Genomic DNA, 19,398 nt, shown 5'->3' on the forward strand with positions numbered 1-19,398 from the left:
TTGGGGTTGCTTCCCTTGGTATGAAGGTAGAACTATTTCATTAACTCATTATAGATAAAATAGATACATTTTTATGATATTTATTTTTTAAAGATAATCCTTTAAAATGTTGGCCATAACTGCCCTGTAATTCTGCCATCCGTAAACACCAATTTTAAATGACTCGCGACTCGCTGGAGGACTTCGGTCCGTATCTTATGAATAACTTTAGTAATTTTTGCTTCTAATGCCTCAATCGAAGTTGGTTTATCCACAAAGCATTTAGACTTTACATACCTCAACAAATAAAAGTCCAAAGGTGTGATCACACACGATCTTGGTGGCCAATCCACTGGTCCGGGATGAGAGATAAACTGCTCACCGAAACGACGACGCAGTAAATCCATTGTTTCACGGGCTGTATGGCAAGTAGCGCCGTCCGCCGTCTTGTTGTGGAGATAATGAGCTTCAATTTCCGGCATCAAAAAGTCGTTTATCTTGGCGCGACAACGTTCACCATTCGCTGTGACATTGGCGCCAGCCTCGTCTTTCAAGAAATATGGGGCGATGATTCCTCCAGTCCATAGGTCGCGCCAAACGATTGTTTTCAATGGATGTAATGACTGTTCTTGAATGGCTTTGGGCTAGTCTTTAGCCCAAATACGGCAATTTTGCTTATCGACGTAGGCATTAAACCAAAAATGTGCCTTATCGCTGTACACCATGAACATTTTTCACAGAGCGTCGATTTTCATAATGCAATTGCACGATTTGTAAACGTCGTTGAGGCGTAGGTCTTTCCATGTTGAAATGTCAATTAATACTGAAAAAATTATGTATTTAGTTTGACAGAAGTCACGCGTGATCTGTCAAAAAAACTCTATTGGAAAATGTACCTTCAATCTGATCACTCTTTACAAGGACTTACTACAAGGGTTGTTGCTATCATTTGCTTTTTATGCCTGATAATGACCCTAAACACTTCTCACTATAGAGCGTGACAGGTTTCTACAAAATAATGTAAACGTTTTGGACTGGCCAAATCGATCACTCGACCCGACTCACCGACTGAACCCGATTGAAAAGATAAAGAAATATTCAAAAATAAGACAGATTTATGGCAAAAAATCATAGAGCTGTGGCAATTCACTCGTCGCACAAATATGTATGTAGTAGGGGTGGGACTATTCGAATAAAAATTATTCGAATAATAAAATCTTTTATTCGAGAGGTATTCGTAATTCGAATAATATTTATTCGAATTTTTTATTCGTTTATTCAAATAATGCTATTCGAATAGTTCATTATTCGAATACCTTACTATTCGAATACCTCACTATTCGAATAGTTTACTATTCGAATACCTCACTATTCGAATACCTTACTATTCGAATACCTTACTATTCGAATACCTCACTATTCGAATACCTTACTATTCGAATACCTCACTATTCGAATACCTTACTATTCGAATACCTCACTATTCGAATACCTTACTATTTGAATACTTCACTATTCGAATATTTTTGGTAAATATTTACTTAGATAAGCGGACTACTAATCGGTTTCTGTACAAGTGCATGTACCTATGTATGCAAATTCAAAAACCACGCAAAGGCTTATATTAACACGTTCCCTGTCCCAATACAAAAATGCAAAATTGACCGTCAAGTCCAACAGGGTTTTTTGAAAAATTTGTTTTTTTGTAGTCATAGGATAGCTTTAGTAATAATAATAACTAAACAAAAAAAACGGATGCAGGGTATTTCTACCTGAAACACATATGGTCCATTTTTGCTTCTGCATGTTCATGAAACACATGTGGTTCAGGGAACTTTTTCTATGCTGACACACATATGGCTCAGGAACGTATCAGTGCTTATCAGGCGCACGTTTACTGAACCATATGTGGCTAAGCGTACAGGGAACGTGTTAAATGAAAATACTACCTACTTTTTAATGTGTCGGCGCTTTGTTTTTGTTTCATATTTTGGTAAATATTTACTTAGATTAGCGGACTACTCTTGCTTGAGGCATGAAATTATTATCTTTTAGGTTTTTTGCTTTTCGCAGTACTATTATATGCACATACATACATATACCCTTATACTCTACCTGCTACTGACTGACCTAAGCCCGATAAACGAGTGCAGACAGTCCTACGACCATGCATACGCTTAGGTAACTGGCGATGAGAATTATATACAGTGGCACAGTAAAGTCTACATACCCCATTGAAAAGCGAGGTTTGGAGATTTCTGTGAACATTGTAGTATTAGAATATATTCCAAACAAATCCAATCTAACAACAAACAATAAATTTTAACAAAAAAATTTTAATCCAAAAATATTTATTAACAAAAACAAACAAAATTCATTTTCCAAACACAGAAAAGTCTGCATACTTTGTAAAAAGAATGTGTTTCACTTAAAAGGAAATAAAAAGACAACAGAATTAATACTTGGTGGGTCCGCCACGACTTTCTAGAACAGCATTTAATCTATTTTGCATGGAATTTACCAATACTTTTGTGTAATTATTCGAAATTAAATTCCACTGTTCAAGTAAAGCATTTTTGAGGTCCTGTTTATTTTTAATTGTCCTTTTCCTAATGCGACGATCCAATTCATCCCATAAATTCTCTATGGGGTTGAAATCCGGTGACTGGGATGGGGAATGAAGTTGATGGGGCACATTATATAGTAGCCATTCTTTGACAACACCAGCGGTATGTTTTGGGTCGTTATCTTGCTGAAAGTACCAACCCGCCGTAAGACCCAGTTTACTCGCGGATTGCTTCAAATTATCTTTGAGAATGTCCAAATATACCATGCGATCCATATTAATATCAATGAATGTTAAATTACCCACCCCAGCCGCTGACATGCAGCCCCAAACCATTATGGAACCACCACCATGCTTCACCGTAGGAAGCAAGTTTTTGGGCAATAATGCTTCATTATTTCGAGTCCATACTTTTTGTTTGCCATCATAGCCAAACAAGTTGAACTTGCTTTCGTCACTAAATAAAACATTAGCCCAAAAATCTTCGTATGCATCAATATATTTCTTAGCAAATTCGACTCGTTTCTCCATATTTATTTTGCTGATGAATGGCTTCTTTCGAGGCACACGGTTGTGGATTCCATTGCTTCTCAATAAATGTCTCACCGTTTCTGGATGCACTGAAGCAATATCCTGATTTTTCAGGGTTTCTGCAATTTCTATTGCTGTTATTCTCGGATTTTCTTGCACGTCTAACAATATTTTTCGCTTAACACGAGAAGTCAGTTTAGGTGGGCGACCACTTCTTGGTTTGTTTTCTACACTATTAGTGTGATTATATTTCCTAATAATTGTTTGAATGCTTGATTTTGGATGTCCGACCAGTTCTCCAATCTCTCTTAAAGATTTTTTTCCTTATACAATTTCACAATTAGCTCACGTACTTTAACACAGATTTCTTTACCCATTTTGGTTAAATTAACACAGCTACAATATTAATATCGAAGAACTAAACTTCTTTCTAACTAACGGTATCTAGTAAAGACGCCTGAAGTGATTGGTAGCACTGTTTGAGTACAAAACTGCATTTTGTGTACTCCACTACAAAGTCGTATGCAGATTTTTCTGTGTTTGGAAAATGAATTTTCTTTGTTTTTGTTAATAAATATTTTTGGATAAAAATTTTTTTGTTAAAATTTATTGTTTGTTGTTAGATTGGATTTGTTTGGAATATATTCTAATACTACAATGTTCACAGAAATCTCCAAACCTCGCTTTTCAATGGGGTATGTAGACTTTACTGTGCCACTGTATGTATGTATGTATATGGACATTTCAGGCAATAAACTGCATGTGACACTGAAATACGTAATCTATTTCAGACTTCTTTTTAAGAGAAATAAAAAATATATATTTTATTATCGAATTAAAAAAAATTGTTTACTTTAAAAGGAAGAGCGTTAGCAAAAGCATACGTACATACATAAATACTTCAAAAACCATTTACTATGATAATTATTTATCACAAATAGTGTCTTATAACTAAATATACAAAGAAATATCTACCTACTATTGACCACTCAGCAGGGTAGGTACATGTACATATACATACATATGTCATGTATGTATCTGTTGTTGTTGTCATGTATCTGTTGTACACACATTAGTAACAAAAAGTAAGTGATATTTTTATTTAATTTCTTCTATTGCGTAATTTTTTGAAATTACATACATACATAGATACATACACACATGCATTTGCGCATCAATCCAATTTCAAAGCAATCTGCATGTGTACATAAATAAGTACATATATAATTCTATCCTATTATTGGCCTTGAATAACTTCTAAATCTGTAGATTAAGCAAAAGAAGATTTTAAGGCTCCATATTTATCGTTTGAGAGAAAACCATTATTTCGATCCGTTACCGACAATGTTAAAACCGATGCGGACATAGAAAATGTGAAATCATATTTCTCCATAGAATTTATATGGGAAATTGAAAAGTGCGGTGCGGGCCACCCTAATATTAATATTAAGGCGTCTAAACACAAGAATTGTTACGAGGGAAAACCAAATATTTTTTTAGAAACGCTCTGATGTTTTTATGCACATTTAGTTATGCACATACATATAAGTATGTATACCTGTCGATGTTTTATCAAGAACAATACCAAAGAAATATTATCATATTAGCTAATTGAAACATGAAGCGGTCAAATCAAAAAATCACAATGTTCAAAATTCGAGAAAAACTGATTAGCACCATGAAAAGGGCCAATGTAATTTTTATATTTTTAAAAGCATTTTCTCCCTGATATAAATGAATATATAGTGAGGTATTCGAATAGTAAGGTATTCGAATAGTGAGGTATTCGAATAGTAAAGTATTCGAATAGTGAGGTATTCGAATAGTGAGGTATTCGAATAGTAAGGTATTCGAATAGTGAGGTATTCGAATAGTAAGGTATTCGAATAGTGAGGTATTCGAATAGTAAGGTATTCGAATAGTGAGGTATTCGAATAGTAAACTATTCGAATAGTGAGGTATTCGAATAGTAAGGTATTCGAATAATGAACTATTCGAATTATTTGAAACGAATAGTATTATTCGTTTTATTCGAATAATGTTTATTCGAATATTATTCGAAAATAATCCCACCCCTAGTATGTAGTATATGTTTTTACGATTAATGACGGGCTTTCAATGACTCAATAACTGCATGTGGCTATTTAATGATCGGTGGGATGCATTCGCCTGTGTATCGATTCCGCCCGCTCCTGTGAACAAATTCAACAGCATCCGTAACTGCTTCGAAATGTCATTCGTCACTAAAGATAGCCCCTAAGAAAGATAGATAAACTTACTTCTATGCCAAAACCATGTAAACGTTTTTTTCTTTCACTTTTTTTAAATTAAGTTTCATTTAAATTTAGTTCTTCAGATACTTCGGTCGCCGACGCAGTCGATCAGTTTCAGTCTGAGTAGCGAATATGATTACTCATGACTAAATCTTCCGATTGTTGCACCAGATATCTCTTCTTTGCCAAGCATGACATTTTTTTAATATATATTTTTTCATACCTATTTATACAGCAATTAATTAGAGCATAAATAAAAAAAAACCTGACACTAGCTACGAAGCATTCGGTCTATTACCGGACTAAAATCCACATCGCCGAGCTTGTTGTCTACACCGAAAGCTCCCAAAAGCGATCCTTCCTCTCTTCATATTTCATATTTTTCCCGCACTCGAAAGCTGGTCATGGCTGTGGATTGCGGTGCGTGCAATCTTCCACTGCAATAGATAACGAAATTATGCGTTAAAAGTGGTTTGTTTCCCGCCATTAAATGGGAATCAAAACAGAACACACCCGCGCTGCAGTGCAACAGACCGTAAAATTGTGTTATACATATATAAAAACATAATGACATACATACATAAATATGTAAGTAAATACATACATACGCCTGCATTTGTATGTTGCCTGTGTTGCATGTTGGGTATTCAAGCAAGCCTTTGTGTATTTTTATATTAGTTCAGTGCAATGCGACTCTAATAATTCTACGAAAGAAAAAAAAAACACTCTGAAGTGCTTGAGAAGCGCTAACATTTTGATATCTCTAGAAAAACTAATTTTTTTTTATGGAAATACTTAGTATTTATATACTGCATGTGCATAGTATTCTTGGTATGTATGTATGTATGTTTATATGTATATCTGTGCGTGTAGGTATGTCTGCATTTATAGTGAACGGGTATCCCGCCAAAGCAAACAGACACGCCAGACATTCTGGCAGTTCCCATTAGACACAATACAATAGATTTGTATCAAATACATTTACCAAGAGTACACGAAAAAAAACAAAATACAAAAACAACATTCACACATTCTCGAACTCAGCAGAAAGGCAACAGAGCAAGAATATATTAGACGTATAAAGAAAAACATTGAAAATTCACAACCAAAAAATAAAAAAACTACGAAATAGCGTCTGAGATTCCATAAGCCATTACATAGGGTTACCAACTTAAAATATTACTTTAACATTTGTTAAGGGTAACCTTAATTCATGGAAAAAAAGGCGCATTTTTATGATTTTTTTTTGATGACACAGTTAAAATTTATTCTTCAAATCTTTTACTACATAAAACTATAGCATTTGAAGTACATTTTGTGAAATTTTCATCCAAAAATATTAAAAAATACGGCAATGGCAGAAATTATTCGGACGCATCTCAAAAAAAAAGTAGTTTTGCGGTGCCCCTCATAACTCGGTGTTAAATCATCTGAAATCAAAAAACCAAAGTTATTTCGTTTTCTCCGGGTAACGCCGAGAGGGTTTTTTGAAATTAAAAATTTTTCGATTTTTGGGAACACGTTAAAGTCAAAAACACGATTTTCGCGTAAAAAATCGGTGAATTAGTTACCGTAAAAACAAAAGTATCAACAAATTCAAAAAAAAAGAAAAAGTGTTCAAAATTTCAAAAGGATCGGTGCAGTAGTTTCAAAGTTATGAGGGGCACTGACTTTGAAATCGTTGAGTGAGCGAAACAGTTGCTAGGTACAAATGGCGCGCGGTTGAGCCAGGTAGGTAGCAACACTTACTACTGTGTCCAAAAAATAAGGTGACATTTGATTTTAAACTGCGCGCTTTGAAGGATTAGGAGAATTCTTTTTTTTTTTAGGTTGGTAGTACTGTGAGTGACATCTATGTCAAATTTCATGTGAAATATTCATTTACTGTTTGAGATACGCGTCGTTTTGTGAGCTGCTAAAAGTGAGTTTCTCGTTTTTTGCAATGTCGAAATTTGTTAAGCAAAGAATTTGCATTAAATTTTGTTTGCGGAATCAACTTTCGGATACGTTGAGGATGGTGCAGAAAGCCTTTGGTGATGAGGCTATGTCTAAAAAAAATGTTTACAAGTGGTATAGTGAGTTCCAAGCCGGTCGTGAACGTGTCGAAGACGAAGAGCGTCCTGGGCGACCATCAACCTCAACTGACGAAGCTCACGTCCAACAAATCAAAGATTTGGTGTTGAAAAACCGTCGATTAACGATTAGAGACCTTGCTGATGATGTTGGCATATCGAAAGGCTCAGTCAATACCATTTTGAAGGATGTTTTGGGCCTCAAGCGCGTCAAATCTCGACTGGTACCGAAAACATTGAATTTTTTGGACTCGTAATTCGTGATCATTTCATCAAAAACTCAACCCATATCGTTCCGCAACCACCGTATTCACCTGATCTGGCACCGTGCGACTTCTGGCTGTTCAGCAGGCTCAAAAGACCGCTCCGGGGACACCGTTTTGACACGATAGAGGAGATTCAAGCCGCAACGAAGACGGAACTGAAGGCCATCCCGGAAAGTGACTACAACCAGTGTTTCGAAAATTGGAAAAAACGTTGGCATAAGTGCATTGTGTCGGGAGGGGATTACTTTGAAGGGGATGAAATTGATTTGGAAGAATAAATAAAGAATTTTCAAAATAAATACAATGTCACCTTATTTTTTGGACACAGTAGTACTTGGCTGTATCTTTGTAAGTTTTGCTCCGATTCATCTAAAATTTTCACATAATATTCTTGAAAGGTTCTTCATTTAAAAAATCAAATTAAAAAAAATGCAAAAAAAAAAATTTATCTCAAAGATTGGTTGAGTCTTTGGCTACAAGAAGAGGTGATTTTAATTAGTTTGTTGTACGTCCAATAGGAGGAAGAAAAAGAGGCTTAACAAAAAAGAGATGACTTGATGACGTCGAAGCAGACTTGAAAGTGATTGGAAAAATATAGAAGAGAGAGAGGAGAGAGAGAGTGTGAACTGAAAGAAATATTTTTGATGAAGATTTGGTCCACCACAGACTGTGAAGCTAAGAAAAAGAATTTCATCTCAAAGATTTTGAGCTCTTGGCTGCAAGAGGCGGCGATCTTAATTAGTTTTATTTTTTTTCGAGAGGAAATCATCGGCCGCCTGTACTCCGTTAGTGTGAGTTTTAGTCTGAATTATGTCCATATGCCGATCTCCTCCAGTAACCCCTACTGAGTGCAACATCCATTACTGCAACAACCATTACTGTTCAGATGCAGTCCGCAAAATATTTTACCTACTTGGTTTGACCCATTAATTTGCATGTTTTCTAGTCGGTTCCACTGACGTATTCATACACGTAACACTGCTGTGTTCTTTTCTATCATGTGTTTCGCTGTTCCTCGCCCAATATTCATCATCCAGAAGTTTCAAAAATAGTTAGACAGGTTTGATTTCAATTCCCGATTGCTCGCCCACGGGGTCCTTAGGAAATTTTGGGAATATTTTCCGAATTTCCCTTTAAGGATAGATAGTTCATTTTATGAGTATCAAAAATGTAGTAAGGCTCTGAAGAAGTTAGCCGCACTGTACATCACAAAAGTAATTTGGGTAGCTGATGACGGAATCATTTCTAGTAACTGGTTCACGTATAAGCTAACATCCAAAAAATATATTCTTCTATGTAAGATCCTCTACTCCTAGTAGGAGCATAGGGCGTCAACAACTCCTCTTTGCCATCGAACTCGGTTTTGTGCAAGAGCTGTAAGTTCATTCCAAGGCTTATTCAAAGGCCTCATTTCCGCCTCCGTTGTACGGCGCCAAGTGGCTCGTGGGCTTACCTTTATTACCGTCTGTTATGAGGGTTTCCATTGCAGTGCCTGTTTGACGATGTTGTTGTTCTCAGGGTGTGACCGATTCATTGCCATTAACTTCTCCGGAATTCAGTCGCCACATCGGATTGAATATCCTTTCTCAGTAATTCGGTGCTAAATATAAAACGTTTGGAGGCGCATTGTGATGATTGCGCCATGTGATGATTAAGATTAAGTTCTTAAACTATCGGGCTCATCTCTCCTTAGGACAGGAGCTGGACTAATAATCTTTGGTATATCTAAAAATGGCGCTTACATCCTTTGTTGGTTGTTTGTCCGAGCTCCTCCTACAATTTGTGGTATGCGTCTTGATGTGTTTACACAAATGGGGGTATGGCTACAGTTTTTCCCACGAACGGCAGATGGGTTTTTAGCAGAAACTACTTAGAGGTTTACCATTGCCTGCTGATGGGCGACCGCTATTAGGAAACACTTTTTTCACAATTTAGTGCTTCTTGTCTGGCGTAGATCCAGCGGCTTCGTTGGCTGAGTCATGTTGTCCGAATTGATACACACGCCCCGGCTCTGAAAGTAGGAAGGTCTGCTCTGCGTTGGAAAGATCAGGTGGGGATGGACTTCGCTTCACTTGGTGTGTCTAATTGGCGTCGGTTAACACGAGAATGAAACGACTGGCGCGCTTTGTTGAACTCGGCCAAAATCGCTTAACCTGTTATCACGCCAATTAAGAAGAAGTCTCACATCCGGCAGCTGAAACCGGAGAATTGCAAGAACTAACATTGTGTGGGTCTTGTACGGGAAGAAGTTCTATTAAACTTTCAACTACTTTTGCTGATGCTTTAGAAAAGAGCTACTCGTCGTCATGCGACCTCAGTTGTACAACTCTATGGTAATGAGAAGAAGAAGATAACTTATGGTAAGTAGTACCAGAATGGGACAGCCAGCATAAGAGGTCAACCACTCTGTATTTCCGGGAGCCAATTGAACCCAACTTAACCTGACTCTCAACCAAACCATTTTACACTTGTTTCATTTTCCCTGCTCGCTCACGAGTGAGTAACTGGGAATTGGACCATTTGAGTATTTGGAGAGGGTAAGTTCTGATCAGGCTTGTCGTGGCTTGCATTCAATTTTGTAATCTCTTCCTTCAGCAAGGGAAGTTAACATTAGGCTTACCGTGGCTTCCATTCAATTTTATAATCTCCTTCAGCAAGGGAAGTTAACGTCAGATAGTTTTTTGAAAATTTCACTGTGATTACTGGGATGCTACGAAGGTTGTAGAAGTGGCTAAGCTTATAATGCACTTCGTGTAAAAATGGTTTGTCAGCTATTTGCGAAGGCACAAAGATCTTCAAGTCGGGGTGTAAACCTCATTTTTTTCTATTTTAGCTGATCGCGCCCATTGAACAGACGGAACTGTAAACAACTGCTGGTTATTTCCTAACCAGCTTAACATCCGCGTTTGAATGACTTAAGTGACAAGCACATTTACCTTGACTGCGGTGAGGAGGCTAAAATGGCGTTAAACTTTTTGATCGTCTGTTTCGATTTCATTAGGATTAGATATGACGATTTGGGAAGCTATAACTGAAGGAAGATCGAACCTCCGAACTCTCTACCGTCCATCGATTTACTTTTTATCAGTTCTATAAAGATGTGGAATATCTTTCAAGCCGTGCTCTGATTGCGAAGAGAGGCAAAAAAACTCGTGGAATCAAGATGAATGAGTGTGAAAGTAACTGTGAAATTATTTCACCTCTTCGATCTAAGTATTCTCCTATAGTATAATGCATTTCTCAGATCTTTCATAAAGTTCATATATTATATATATAATTGGCGCGTACACCCTTTTTTTTGGGTGTTTGGCCGAGCTCTTCCTCCTATTTGTGGTGTGCGTCTTGATGTTGTTCCACAAATGGAGCGATCTACAGTTTCAAGCCGACTCCGAACGGCAGATATTTTTATGATGAGCTTTTTCATGGCAGAAATACACTCGGAGGTTTGCCATTGCCTGCCGAAGGGCGACCGCTATTAGAAAAATGTTTTTATTAATTTTGCTTTCACCGAGATTCGAACCAACGTTCTGTCTGTGAATTCCGAATGGTAGTCACGCACCAACCCCCCATTCATATATTATTATTAATATTTCCTATGGTTCCAGGGAGGAACAAGCTGCCGCGTCAGAAATACTTTCTACTGAGCCTTCAAAATAGGCACAAATCGTTTTTGGAAACATATTTGATTGATATTTTTTTTTTAATTTTTTTTAATGTTTTTTTTTTATTTAAAAATGTTTTTTGTTTTATTTCTTGTTTGTGCGATAGGTGGACGATTATTTTCTGCAATGGCATCCCTGCCAGTAACAAGTAACAAAGTAACAATTCAAAAATGCAATATATTTGTTTAGAATACCATGAAGAAAAAAATTAGAAAATCAATAAGAAAAGAAAATGAAATGAAATTAATTTTATTGAGTATCATTTGGGTGTCTGAACAGAATTAGTTGTATTTATTGTATTCTCGAGTATTTGACTTGGTGTGTCTTCTAAGAAGTACAAGCGCACATAAAGGAACATAAAACTTTTCGAAAAGCGGGTACTCAAAGCGACAGCAAACAATGCGCACTGTATGGCAGATCAGTTTACAACAACAACAAGCAACAACACATATTCAGAGGATCAGATCAGGTCGAATCGAATCGAATCACTTGGCATACTGCGCCATTGTACGCCAAGAACAAAAGGCTAAAAAGGTTCGACAGCAGTCGAGCAGATGTCTGGTGTGAGATTTGCTGGTGTAAGACTTGCTGGCATTTTCAAATAACAAAAACGGCTTAAAATAATTCCAAATCCTCAAAAAAAAAACAAAAAAAAATAAATACTCCCGAGCTATTGAAGAAAATGCAAAGCCATCGAACACAGACGCAATAAATGACAATGACATACAAATCTATCGGTACAGTGAAAGATGTCTACCAAATTAAAAGGAATGAGTCGCACAAATGAGAAGAAAACATCACAACGAAGTTAGGCCGAACGAAAATACTGAAAATAAAAGAGAAATCACAAGCATCGCATAAACACCGAAAAATGTCACTTGAAGTGTTGTTGCATTTAAATCAATGTCATAGCAAACAACAGAAGAAAAATTTAACAACACAGATACTCATAAAAAAAGAGCAGAATAGGGTAAGGAAATATATTTTAGAAGTGCATAAAAAGGGGTATTAACCCAAGCGGCGTTGCTGCTGCTGTTCAAAGTGCGGGGTCAGACATACCTAAAAATGATCCTCAACGTGCTGTTGTCATTCAAATTTGTTGAATTGTGTCAGCAGGATTTTCACACATACATACATACATTCTTGCTTAGTGAACGCTCTTGTGCATGAATGTAAAAAATTTGTTTTCTTTTTTTTTTTTTTGGGGTGCACTTACAATTCTCGTCTTTTTGTGTTATGGAAATTTAATTTTCCACTTCTTAAAAAATCATTTTTTTCCTTTTTACTATATATGTATAAGCAAGCGTGCGCTTTTGTTGCTTTGACATTTTTTTCACTTTATTATTTTTACGTTTTCTTTGACATGTAAAATGTGTCAACGTGGGCGAATGATTTTTAAATTTTACATAAAATGCAGGCAGCTTTCATAGACTTACATACGTACATATGCCCATATACTTATGCATATGTATGTATGTATACATATACAGGCTGCGCTAATAAATAAAACCTCCACATTCTGACCAGTTGCGACTCCTTTCATTTTTTTCTAATGCTCATAATTTTTATTTTTTCAAGTACCAAAAACCTAGTAACAAAAATCAATCAATATCAAACCAAGTTTCCAACTTCATACAAAAATCCGAGACGAATCTAAAGGGTTTTCCAATAACAGGTGTTATTTTAAATTGCCCGTTATTTCGGTAGATGTCACTTTTGAAGCTGTAATTTTTTGATATTTGACAAGTAGAGACTACGTCATTAAAAAAATGGAACGATACACGCGTAAACAACGCATTCAAATTATTAAAATTCACTATAAAAATGGTGAAAATTTGGCAGAGACGGTTCGTAAAACTCGAACATTTTTGGGTCATCGTGAAGCACCTTGTCGGACCGCAATACAGAAATTGGTGAAAAAATTCGAGCTGTTGGGACAAGTTAGCGATGTGAAGAATAAAACCCGATAACGTCGTTCAAGAACAGCCGAAAATATTGCTGTTGTAGCCGAAAGTGTTGAAGAAAACCCAGGTTTGTCCATTCCTCGTCGTTCTTTGGAATTAGGCGTTCCACAAACGGCATTACACCGTATTTTGCATAAAGATTTGAGTCTTAAGGTTTATAAACTCCAGTTAACAAAAGAACTCAAGCCGGCGGTACATCAACAACATCGTGTCTTTGCTGATTGAGTCGTAGTTCGTGTGTCGGATCTGGGGCTCAGAAATTCGAAGAATTATTGTTGAAAAGCCTCTTTATCCTCAACGTGTGACTGTTTAGTGCGGTTTATGGTCCGGCGGAGTCATTAGACCTTACTTTAGACTTAAAATGAAGCTGTAGCAACAGTTACGGTGAATGGATTGCGCTATCGAGAGATGATTAACAATTTTTTATGGCCGGAATTGGATGCTATTGATCTGGACAACGTTAATTTTCAACAAGACGGAGCTACACGCCACATAAGTAACCAGTGATCTTTTACGGGAATAACACCTCTTATTGGAAAACCCTTTATTAAAAATGTGTTTTTGCTTTCTGTCGCCGTGTCCATGTGACTGTCAGCGCAGAATGAAACAAAGCAAATTCATTCTTTGTTTTCTACTTTGCCAAAACTTTGCTTTGACAATCAAAGTCACAAAACATTTTTTTTGATCTAGTGCCACCATCATTAATGAATGCGCCTTGCGAAAATTAAAAAACAAAATTGCTCTTTACACGAACTCTGAAGAAATCTGAGTAGATCTTGTGGTACCAAAGAGCCAAGGTGGTGGCTTCTTAACACATCAGTGCCAAAGACCTCAAGCCTGTTTCGAAGCCTGGGCAGACGCACAGAAAGTGGTCCGCCGTCTGCGATGCCTACCTTTTCCATGTGCTTCGCCCATAGAAAGTGCCCCGTCATCAGTCAAACCAGATGTCTATAGTCTCTTCTGCTTAATGTTTGGAGGATCTGCGACAGTCGGTCGGGCATGGCAGGTAACATCAGTTTTGTCCATTTGCAGCCTCCCTCAGCCTGCCAAGCTCACCGTGGCTGTGATGGCTGCAGACAGGAGTGGCAGAACGGGCTCCGGGACGAAGAATTCACGCACCAAGGATACACTTTCTTATGGTGCTTGCATGCTTTAAATATCACTGGACCAATAAAAACAAGAAATTGCCCAATAGAGAGTTGATTTTTGTTCGAAAGTTTGTTCTGTGCTATTAATAACACTTTCCAACATTTTCAAAGCCATTGTCTAGCGATGGAGTGTATCCAATTCAGGATGAACGTACTAGATTCATATAGTAAAACTTCCACAGCTTTTTGCCACACGAGCTTCATGTTTTTTAACTCGATCCAATGGGAATCCTTGCGTGGAAATTCAACATAACTTCACTCGCTCCTATGTTAGCTGTATGCGTGGGGAAAAAAATTCAGAAGATGTGCCCAACTTCAGACCGTTAATAGGCTCTCAAGAACTTTGGAGGAATCAGCTGATTTGCTGGCACCTCGTGAGATGTGAGTTCCGCTCACAATTTCGCTCCTAATAGTCATATCTTGTAATCTATCATCTTTGGCTGTATGCAGAAGAACCTCTACTCACCAGTGTCATTGCCTTTGGGAGTAGAGGATTCAGACATTTTTGATCCCACTTTTAACTACGACTGTTGTGCTAATAAGCTTGGAATTGGCCTCCGGCGAAATCTCTTTATTAAAACGACGTGTTTCTTGAGCCGCAATTTCTTATCGTATACGTTTAAATATCTCATTTGCTGCCTTCTTTTCCGCAGTTACCTTTCTTAATCTACCAGTACCACTAACTCGTTCAATACTACCAAAATGGCCAAGATTCTGATACTCTATTCAAAAGCTCGGCATGAACTACACAAACGGCTCCATGACTGAAAATGGTACTGGAGCGGTGCTTTACTGCTTAAGCTATAATGCCAATGGTTTTTCAATAAGAAGTCGGCAATACTCAAAGTACCAGACTGGATGATCGGTGAAAGGTGGCGAGGATTTCAAATCAGGGTCTGAATTGACAGCCAAGCTATTCTAAAGGTCTTAGAAACCGCTTGCACCTCTTCACAAATAAGTGAAGTGAAGTAAGTTGAGGCTGAACTCCGTTGCAAGCTTGGAAAGAGCTTGAATTTATGTGGGTGCTGGAACACTGTGGTGTTCAGGGCTGAGGAATTGGCGAACTGCGGTTCTTTGGAGTGTCCAGTTGGACCGGAGTCAATTCAGGGTCGAGCATAATGGAAGCAGTGACCGCCATAACCGAATGGTTGCTGCGTCAATACCTTCGGTAGGTCGCGCATTCGAAACCCAGTGTGGGCATGAAACACCAAATGACATAAAACTTTTTTTCTAATAGCAGTCGCCCTTCGGCGGACAATGCCAAACCTTCGAGTGTATCCTGCCACCAAAAAGCTCCACATAAAAAACTATCTGTTGTTTAGAGACGGCTGGAAACGGTAGGCTCCTCCAATTAACAAGGCGCACACCATAAATAGGGCGAGGAGCTTAGCCAAACTACCAGTAAAGGGTGTAACTCTCGAGTTAATCGCTGCTTTCATTAATAAAGCTCATGAGAACTGTTGCTGTAGTACTAACACCTTCAAACTAACCAATTATTTCTTCAAAAGGCTTGACAGGGAGGTAGTAAAATTCCTGCTCACACAGAGGAAGAGTGACTGCGAGCTCTGATAGTTATGGTGCCTAATCCAAGGGAAAAAGAAATGTCGTATTTGTGATCGAAATTTGACGCTTTCTTTAACGTACTTAGAATTATCCGATTCAAGTCAAATATGCCCCGTTTTGTTCGCAAACTTGTTGCCATTTAGAAGGCAACTTCATTATCCCCCCTTTATAAAACCCCCCCTCCTTATTTGCAAAAAACTCAGACAACCAGCTTTCGCAAGCCTCTTTTGAGGGCAACTTGGTATCACCAAGGGCGTTTTGCATGGACCGGAAGAGATGATAGTCACTTGGTGCCAGGTCCGGACTATATGGTGCGTGCGATAGGACATCCCATCCGAGCTCCTGTAGCTTGTCCTGGTGGAACACAACACCATTCCTATTGACCAATTCTGGCCGCTTCTGGTCAATCACTTGCTTCAAACGGTCAAGTTGCTCACAGTAGAGGACCGAATTAAGGGTCTGGCTATAGTTGAGCAGCTCATAGTGGATAATTCCCTTTCTATCCCACCAAACACACAGCAAAACCTTCCTGGCGGTGAATCTGGGCTTGGCGATGGTTTGGGCCGGCTCGCCGCTTCTCGATCACGATCTTTTCGCTTGGCGTTGTCGTACGTGATCCACTTTTCATCGCCAATCACTATCCGCTTCAAAAATGGGTCAAGTTCGTTCCATTTTAGCAGAGAATCGCAAGCGTTGATTCGGTCCAAGAGATTTTTTTGCGTCAACACGTGTGGCACCCAAACATCCAGCTTTTTTTGGAATCCAATCTTCTGCAAATGGTTACAAACGGTTTTGTGGTCTACACCTAGTTCCTGACTAATCGAGCGAATGCTCATACGCCGGTCTCTATGGATAATTTCAACGATTTTATCAGTCTCTACGATGATTGGCCTACCAGTACGGGGTGCATCTTCGACATCTACTACATCAGAACGAAATCGATCGAACCAACGCTGTGCTGTGTGAATCGTTACAGTATCAGACCCATAAACTTCGCAAATTTTTGCCGCCGCCTTCGTTGCATTTTTAACTCTAAGGTAGTAAAAACGTAAAATATGACGAATTTCTTGCTTGGTGGACTCCATCTTTGACGCGCTATAACTTAAGACTGAAACGTACGATCAGAACACTGTCAAAGAGACACTTGTAGTACAGATTGTCGTCTTCAAATCGCCGTTTAGTGTGACCCGGTGCAATAAGTACAACGCAAGATATGTTTAAATGTCGCGCTCAATTGACAAAATACGACATTACCTTTTCCCCACCCAATATCTGCCGTTCGGAGTCGGCTTGAAACTGTAGGTCCTTCCATTTGTGGAACAACATCAACATGCACACCACAAATACGAGGAGGAGCTCGGCCAAACACCCAAAAAGGGTGTACGCGCCAATTATATACATATATAATCCAAGGGGACGACATATAGTCATCATAGGCATCATCAACGATCCACTGCGTAAATCTTGTTTGGAGTAGGCGAATAGTACAGAGACGTTTCTATGCTGCTGTTCGGCTTACGTCAGACTTAGATGATACACTTTCTGATTGGATGTACTGAGAATAGACCAGCTACATTAATTTCTCTTTGACACACTGCTAAGATTCATGAAAAAAATCTGCAGAGGATTCAAAAAAGTTTGCAGAGGATTATTGAAACCCCGCCCCACCTGTCTCTTACCTATCCTTTTAATCTTTTCTCTTGGCTGTAAATGCAATAGGCAAGTTTGCCTCAGTGCTTGGAAACATTTCCGGGCATTCATAATTCCTTTCTATGCCATTCCACCAACTCAACCATTCCATTCAACTCTCCATGTGATCCGCCTTCCTTTGGGGACCTAACTCAATCCATGCTCTTTTTGACTTGAAATGCAATTAGCATAGAATTTCTTTAGGCTTTGGAACAAAAGCTAAATGACCATTTGGTGGTTCTAACTTAGCTGCACACTCAAAAGTGGTAAACCACTTCAACGTTTGAGCCATCACTCCATCACCTAAAACACTGATTACTTGAAAATGTGAACGTTTAAGAGCTTGTGGCCGCAGCTGTTAACCAAAAAGGGCTTTGTTCCATAACTAAACTCAAATAACGGCTTCTTTTAACATTTCGTACCTTTGCGCGCTTATTAGTTGTGAAAATTGTTGTTAGACATAAAAGTGTAAAAGTTCACACTTAGCACAAAGATTCGTGCAACAAAAAAAAAAAAAAATTAAAAAAAAAATACAAAAAAAAGAATTAAAAAAAAAAATACAAAAAAAAAATATATAAAAACAATCCCGTGATAATCAACTGCTTTAGTGTTTGTACTGTTGAGCCTCTGGCCAGCAACAGTTGGCGGTCCAGCCGCTGTGTACGCGCAACTGCAGTCTGTGCGGGGGTTGGCGATGCGCAGTACTTCCAAATGTGAAATGCAATTATTCACGTATTTTCACCTTTTGTGCCGAGGTGTGAACAAAAGAAATAAATAATAGCACAATGCACACACACACACGCATACGCACTCACTCATGCACGCAGGCTCGTATTCTCGTATGCAATACAGAACTTGAAAAGTGTGCAGTGGAGTTCAGTGGAAGAGTCAGCCATTCAATGATTGCGAGAGCGATTGCATTTGCGCGGGTCAGCGGGTGAATCTGTGGCATGCTGCGGCATTCAACGCTGCTCGACTGACCGACAAGTCGCACCGTTCGACGCGCTTGGTTGGCCATACATAAATCATCGCGCGCTGCAGCAACAAATGACCGCAGACTGTAATGCGTGGCCAAGCAGTCATTTTGTGGAGTAGAGCGAGCCGCGGTGGCAGTGGGGCAACATGGGGCATGTGGTATGCCTTGTGTGCAGTTAAGGTGAAGGCTATTAATTAACACCCTTTGAAAAATGTTGAAACACTCGTTTTTTCTCATTTACAATTTTTTATTTTTTTCGTTTTTTTTTCTTTGTTTTTTTGCTTGAACACCATTTTCTATATGTACGCCAGTCCTGCGTTTCTTTTTTACGTGCATTCAAAGAGTTTTCCTGTTCTTTTCTGTATTTTCGTGTTTTGTTTTTAATTTATTGGGGTTTTGTCTTATTTATTATTAATTTCTGACAGGCGTTCCTTAAGTTATCATCTCTAAAATGTGTCTGTTCCGTTGGTTGGTCGACACGAAGTGCTGCTAAGACGCAGCCGAACTTTTTTCGCCTTTTTCCAACACTTAGCACGAACTGTAAGGCAATTAGCGTCTTACCAAAAAATAAAGAATTTTATGATTTACTTTTACTCCATTTTAACATCATTGCGAAAGATGCAGTGGTTTCTGTGTTGTGTTAATTATACACGCTTTCTACCCACGTGGGCCATAAAATGCGTTTCAAGTGATTTCTACAAATTTTCTA

The sequence above is a fragment of the Anastrepha obliqua genome, chromosome 5, assembly GCF_027943255.1.
Source record: "Anastrepha obliqua isolate idAnaObli1 chromosome 5, idAnaObli1_1.0, whole genome shotgun sequence".
Taxonomy (NCBI): Eukaryota; Metazoa; Arthropoda; class Insecta; order Diptera; family Tephritidae; genus Anastrepha; species Anastrepha obliqua.